The sequence below is a fragment of the Vicugna pacos genome, chromosome 29 (assembly GCF_048564905.1).
Source record: "Vicugna pacos chromosome 29, VicPac4, whole genome shotgun sequence".
Classification (NCBI taxonomy): Eukaryota; Metazoa; Chordata; class Mammalia; order Artiodactyla; family Camelidae; genus Vicugna; species Vicugna pacos.
Genome location: NC_133015.1, coordinates 4,106,313 through 4,114,193, shown reverse-complemented (window position 1 = coordinate 4,114,193; position 7,881 = coordinate 4,106,313).

The following is a 7,881-nucleotide window of genomic DNA, read 5'->3' as shown; positions in this document are numbered from 1 at the left end:
CTAGGATCACGGGGAACCAGAAATTGGAGACTTTTCATTGAGCCTTTGCCTCCTACTTGCCACTTGGTCCCTGAGAGGTCAACTAGCACCAGGGTCTTGACTGAGATGTGACTTGCCTGAGACCATACTCCTAAGGCTCCTTGCTACTCAGATGTGACTGAAGCCTGAAATTCTCTCCTCTCGCTCCTTGTCCCCTAAGGCAGCCTTCCTGGGACAGGTCCATCTTAGCTCCATGGAACAAAACATCTAAACAATATAAAAAGTTGTTCATCCATGCTTTCTGGAGAAAAGACTTTCATCAAAAGGGAGGAAATGATGACCGTTTGAAATCATAACAGAGTAATCATAGTTCGGGCGTACAAATTGGAGTTGGATTTCCACTGAGGAGCTGGTATCAGAGACACCCCTGCATCACTGAGAATTTGAAAGTTCTGTGAACTCTACCAAACTCAAACCAGCCATTTTTAAAACAGCATCTGCTTGCTACAACCTTGTGTTCTCAAGGCTTTCCCCCCTTATAACTCTCCGACCTTGAATCCCAACCGATTTTTGCCTAACAAGCATCCTTACTGCTTGCCAACTCTAATTATAATTCTTAATGAACAACTCATATAACCAACTGTGGCCTTGTGTTTTTTGCCTTTATAAGTTTTTTTGTTTTTGTTTTTGTTTCCATTTTGTAGTCCAATGGAACACAATTCAAGCACTTCTTGTGTCTGTATCTCCTGGGCTGCAGTCTTAACAAACCCGAAATGAATGCCTCTTTATTTCAATCAGGACTCTGCTTCTGAAATTTTGGCTAACAAAGGTATTGCTGAGAATTTGAAATACAATCTGCCACCAGAGGCAACCAACTAGTGAATATTATATTCACATGTCATCCTTCAAAAAACTTGCCAAGGGGACAATGCTGTGCACTTTTCCTTTAATATTCAATCTTGGAAGTGTCTCCTATGTTAACGTCAGATCAAATTAATTTTTTATAATGATTTTAAGGCATTCCATTCCATTCAGACATTCCATGTATTATCTTTCATTATTTTAAAAACTACTTTCATACAAAAATTTAAGTTATTCCAATATTTTTGCTATTAGAAAGTGACGATGTGATGACTGATCTTTGAGATATTTTCATGGAATTTTGCAATATCATCCTGAAGGTAAGTTCTTTGAAATGGAATTGGTGAATCAAAACATATGTGCTTTTAAGTTTGTGATATATTTTGCCAAACTGCCTCTCCCAGGGCTGTGTTAATTTACATTCTTATCAATAGTGAATGAAAGTGCTTTGTTTCCCACATCTTGGTCTGTACTTGGTGTCACACAACTTTACAATTTTACCAAGCTGACAGATAAAACATAGTATCTCATTCCTATTTTGGTTTCAGTTTGTTTATATATGAGTGAGGCTGAGCATTTTCTACTAGTTTATTGGCCTTTAAAATTTTTTTTATTTGAGGATGGGAGGAGGTAATTATATTTATATTATCTTTTGTTCTTATTAATATAAGCCCTTTGAGTATTAACAACTAGCTTCTGTCTGTCATATATATTGCACATTTTTATCCTTTTTTCATTGGATAAGGTATTTGCTATCATTTAAAAATTTTCTGTAACTTAAGTAATTAATCTTATGTATTTTAATGTAATAGTTATGTCATCCTTAGAAAGTTCTTCTTCTCATCAAAATTGTAAATACGCACACTTGTATTTTTTATAGAATTTTAGTGGCTTCTTTTTTTTAAAAGTTTAAGTCTTTGAAACTTCTAGAATGTGTTTCCCACTGCTAATTCATGGATGAGGATAATTGGCTTCCTTCAGTCACATGGCTAGTAAGTGTCAGAGTCAAAACAAAAGCTACAGCTTTTTGATACCCAGAGTCTGGCACTTCCACTAATGATGATGGAATCCATTCTGGTCATTTTAAGTAGGAAAGGATTTATTAATGGAGCTCATATAGTTCCTAGGGTCTTTACGTTGGTCCCAGAGGATGTGGTGTTGCTTGGTAGTCAAGTCATAAGCGCCCATCCACACCTGGAGGCTTCCATAAAGGAGATACTGTTGCTGCTCACTGCAGGTGACAAGTGAGTGGGAGGCTCTGTTACTGATGCTATGTTACAATCTGCCACCAGAGGCAACCAACTAGTACACATCACACATATGTGTCATGCTTTAAGAAATTTACCAAATACTTTCACCACCTCATTTGCCAGAAGATTGATTTGCCAGAGTACAGCCTCCATCTTATGCTGTTAAATTGCGTGCTTACCTCCATATTGTGCATTTGATTGGCAAATTTAAGCCACATGACTGTGTCTTAGGTTCAAGGAATCCCTGGGGGTGAAGAAAGTTGGCTTTAAAATAAGTTGACAGCCATGAGGGTCCACATCAGCCTCTGCCCACCCTCTTCTGGTTTGTTACTAAGTTTCATGTGTTGTTTCCTGGGAACAGAGAGATCTGTTATCTGCGTAGCACCTGAAAAATAAAAAAGTAGAATTTTCTGGCACAGCATTGAAGTCAGAAAGTCTTCTCATTTTTATCAGGAGACAAAAAAGAATTTGAATGTATCTGTGAGTTTGCCTCTAGTATGCGTATGAGGCAAATATACTCACAGTAGAGAATTTTCAAGCTGAATGACTTGTTTAAAGTTCTATTCTTAGAATTCTGCATAAGCAGAGATAACTCATGTATGATTCAGGTATTTTCACTCAAAAACAAATATTTGAAAACTTCCATCCAATTTAATACACCCTTGTTGAACATCTATTATGAACTTAGCCTCGTGCTGTTCCCTTCATTCACTGACGTTGGGAGAATGCTTTTATACCCTGTGATAACATTTTCAAGTTACATAGTTTAGTATTCAGGAGGAGGATAAGAAAACAGAATTGTCCATATTAAAAGCATCTAATTTTGGAGACTTTTGGTAGTCTTTTGAATCAAAGAATATTTATTTCCTGCCCCAATATTGAACACAGAAAGAAATTACATATGTAAAATTAAATAGAAATGATTACTCTCTTCAAGCACCCTAGTTGTATATTGAATTATTGAGTGGGAAAAATGTATTGACAGTACACTTGTCAGCTTTAAACTATACTTTTCTTTGTAGAGCTACTAAACATGAAATATTTTTAGAATTTTGAGCCTCGTTAAGTCATAATTCAGACATTCAGTTGGCGCATATAAGATTTCTACCTTTATATTTATTACTGCTCTCATTTATTACTTTGACTACTTTCCTATAAACATGAACGATTTTTAAAAAGCATCACATCCAGGTACATGGAGACAGAAATAGTGTGTAATAGAAATGCAATAACAGACTCTAGTTACCCTCTGGTTTTCCTTAATTTTCATGGAAAATCTATTTTGAGATTGGATATATTTTGATTAAAAAAAACTGTCATCAACTTCATTATCAGCTCTAATGTAAGAGTTACTTAGAAGTGGGTAGAATAAAACAAAAAGTGAATTAGCTTTTCCCTTCACTTGCCGGGGCTATATATATTTTCTGAGGAGGGGGGCTGTTCAGGAGAAGATCAGTTATGGTCAGGTGTACAGTTGGACTGCAGTCAATGCAGAGAAAGGCAAATAAACAGAAATAAGGCCCAAAATGTGACTATTTTTAACAGAGAATAATTTACTTTAATAAAGATTCTAAATCCTTTGGAGAGTCCAAGGTAGAACGTTGACTCAGCAGAAGCAACGCCAGACTGTGCACCCATCCAGGTGTCCATCCTGCCTTCCGGAGAGGTGTCCTGCAGCACACGTCATCGACGTGGTGACTAAGGTTGCCGGATCACTAATTTTTCGAGCAAGGATGCTGAGATGGCTGTGGACTTTGTCTACAGCACAAAGGTTGTGGCTCTTCTCCCATCTGACAGCCTCTAATAGCAGAATTCTGGACAGAGAACACCTATTTGAAAGTGACAAAGGCTGAAAAAAAGGAAGAAGTCTGCAAGTCATAAAACATTAACCAATCAGAAGAATAAGCAGTACTGGAGAGTTCAAGTAGGGTTCCATTGCCTACCTCTAGTGGTAGCGATAATATGCAGTTACAGTTAAAACTGACTGGTGCGGTCTCCATTGAAGCTTCAGTGGCCAGTCTTTAGATGCATTACTTCATTCAACCCTCACAGCAACCTTGTGAAAGCGATGCTTTTATTATTCCTACTTAAGAGATGAGAAACAAAATCTTCAAGAGTTTTAAAGATAGACTCAATGTTACAGAGGCAGAAAATGACCGAGCTGAGATTCAAACCCAGTTTTATAAGACTGCAGGACCCCACCTTCAAGTCACTGAATTTTACTGCTCTTTCAATAGCATCCTTTGATGCAATAAATATATCACTGCTCCAGATCTCTTAAAGTAGGGGGGAAAAAATCAAGGGAAAAGTTATCCTACTTTCAAAGCTAAAAATTTAGTCCCTAGAAAGAGTAAAGTGCTCTACGTAAGACAGACCTAGTACTGAGCATCTATCCATTCATTTAATTAAGATTTATTGAGCAGCTACAATAAGCCAGGTCCTCTGCCTTGAGCATTGCCCCTCTTCCCGAAGAGATGATAGCCTTGTAGAGAGATATAAAAATAAATGTGTATCATTGAATGCCAGAGATCTCCTAATACAGATCTGATCAGCAAAAAAAGAAAGCTGAAAGTAAAACGTGGTTATCTGTATCAGAATGCAAGTGGTAATTGTTGGGGTGGGGGCTGGAGTTTACCGAGAAGAAACTCGTCATGAGACAGACGCTTGAAATCAGTCTTCAATGGCAGATGTATCTTCGCCAGGCCAACAGAAAGTAGGAGGTAGGGCAGGATGAGGGCCATTAGGTTGTTCTTGCCAGGGATGCACACAAGGCTAGAGGGAACTGAGTTAGAGAAGGCACTGAGGCAAGGAACAGCACTGACTGCACCAGACACTGTGAAATCTAGGAAATGGTGGGTTTAAAAGGTGAAAAAGAGAAAAGAGTGAAAGATAAACCTGGAAAGCAAACTGAGAGTTTTGACTTTAACCTGCATGATGAAAAGTTACTGATGAGTTTTAAGCCACACACACACACACAAATCATAGAATTTATGTTCTTAAATGTCACTGATATCTGAGGGATGAGTTTGAATTGTGGGGAAAGTGGTATGAACATTTATTCTAGAGAGCAGAAGACAGAAGAAATATCTATGAGGTGTGAAAATTAGCTGATAATGCCCACCCCCAAATCCTATGACCATTGTAATTTACTTCCAGGGCTGTATTTAATTAATGCAACACAATGTCTGGCCAATAATACATGCTCACTACATACCTGGCACAAAAGTTTTGCCTTGAGGTAATTTGAAGGAAAGAAAGAATTGTTCAGTAGAATGAGCTTTAAAATGATTTTAGGGGATCATGGGAACCTTAACAGATTACTGCCTGCAATCTCATCACTTATTCCTGAGGTGTACCATCAAGGTGAAACTGAACAAAATAACAAACGGTATATTGCACTGGTGTTTCAAATGTCACTATGTGTGCCCAATAGGAAGAAATGGAGAGGGACTTCAAAAAATCAATTTGTGACTTTGTTTCCAATAAAAGATTCCCTTTGAAAATAGCTTTTGAGTAAATTACCTTTTAAAATCTCTAACCACTTTGGGAAATACAGGTTTCTATTATGAAATCACTGTTGGACCTGTGAGAAATAAAAGATTTAATGTATCTTAGAATCAATTGCAAATCTTCATGTGGTACTAGTTACGCTCTCTGAAGTGTATCCCCAAGATACGTCAAATAATTTGTTTTAAAAATGAAAAATGCTTCTAGATTAGAATGGCGAATCTCATTTCATTTCTCACTTACAATGTCTGCATGTCCATTATTACACTGCTGTTGTTATCGTGAGATTGTTATTGTATTGCACAAAAATATTTCAGGGTTCTTAGTGAGTAAATAGCAGTTAAAAGATTATAAAGTTTGCTCACTATTATCCACATTCAAATTATGCTAGCCAATAATCATTGCTTGGCAGGAGTATATGACTTCCTCCTGACTCAAAGGGCACAGCCATTCAACAAGGGGGAGCAGCTGTAGACCATCTTAGATTTGCTACACACACAACGCGTAAGAGAACCATCAAGGTACCAATATTCTGGCCGCAGTCCTCCTTGAAATCACCTCAACATTGTAACAGTTCACTGTTTGAAAAGAATGGCAGGTTTGAGCTGTGACCTTATTTCTAGGCTGCAAGGAGACAGAAAATTTCAATACCAGGGACATTTTTATAACAACACAGGGGACATATTTCTTTATATATTCATCTAGCCAGGCTAGAAGACATTTCCTTACTGCTTACCAAGGTCATGATTTTCTCTTGCTTTTCCTTTAGGACCTTACATTAAAATGTTGCCACCTTGAACTTTCATTTTTAATCATTACCTCTTCTCTGACCTAGAAATATGCTCGCTTTTGGCATATTTAAAAACTCCTTCTCTTAAGAATTTTCCTTCTAACACCTCAAATTAATGTCTTCTCTACCTCTCTTTTGTTTCCTTACTGTAACACTTGCTGTTCTTCCTTCTTCTTGTTCCTGGGAGAAACAATGGTTTCCTGTCATTCAAACATCAAAACAGCGTCATTTCAATGCCTTTACCTTCAGAGTTCTTTTCTGATCAGTCACATAGTCTATAGATTATTACCTATCTTTTTTTTCATATCTGTACTCTTTCTAATATTGCTGCCCAAGAGGAAACTTGCATAATCTCTTCTGTGGATTATTGTAATTGCCTTCAAATTGGTTTCTTTACTTTAGAATCCCTTCCCTTTAATCCGTACTAAACAGGGCTATGGGATTAATCCTCCAAAAGCACAGCCTTGAATACGTGATGCTAACAGCTATTGCTAATGCTAATAGCTGTCACTAGTAGCTAATATTAAAGCTGTAACAATAACAACTACTACAACCACAAAATTCAGTTGCTTCTGAATTTCTTTACCTAACGTCCACAGCCCTTCCCGTTCTGACTCAACTATTTTCACAGTTGTAGTCCTCACTTTTCTCTTTCGTGCATCTCGTGTGCTTTTTCATTGTATTCCCTCTTCTCATGACCCCAGGCTGTTCCATTCCTGTGCTTTTCTGTATGTTCTCTTTGTCAGCAATTCTGTCCTCTCCACTCTTTGCCAGTTGAACTCTTGTCTATTATTTATGGCTTATCAAAAAATCCCGTCTTTTCTATATTTTTCCCCCAGATTCCTTGATAAGTCATCTCCCTCCTATGAACTAAGCTTTGAAGGCTTTTTTTTTTTTGTAGAAGCAAGTTATCTAGGCAGAAGTTTGCTTCTGATGCAGTTTTTCCTTCTGCATAAGTTTATTAACAGACAAAAATTTTGTACACACGGATTAACTACACTTGGCTGGACTTTTAGAAAGTTTGGTTATAAATGGAATGTTTTGGACCCTGTCATCACTGAGCTATACAAGACCCCGTCTTGTTTATTTGCTCCCCTTTACCCTCATTCATTTTGCCATTTCCCTCTGTTCCTTGAACAAGTGCAAATAAAGTATATTCTTTGTTTATGCCTTCTTATAAAATATTTACTGTTGCTTATATGCAAATTAATGTAAATGGTTTACTGCTATATATCTCATTTTATTTATTTTTTGGGGGATCTATGCTGCTATGTGAACATGTCTCCTCATACTAATTCATGCTTAGCACGTCATGCAAGGCTGTTTTTCAGTCGGCCTGCAGGTATATGATCATACATGCTGTTAAAATACAGAAATGCCTTCACATGGATTGGTAAATAATATCTAGTTAGCATCTCCTAACGGTTCTTCCCCCAGAATTCTGCATCTGTCCAGCATCCTGCATCTCCAGGGTTAACACCAGGCTCTTTTTTG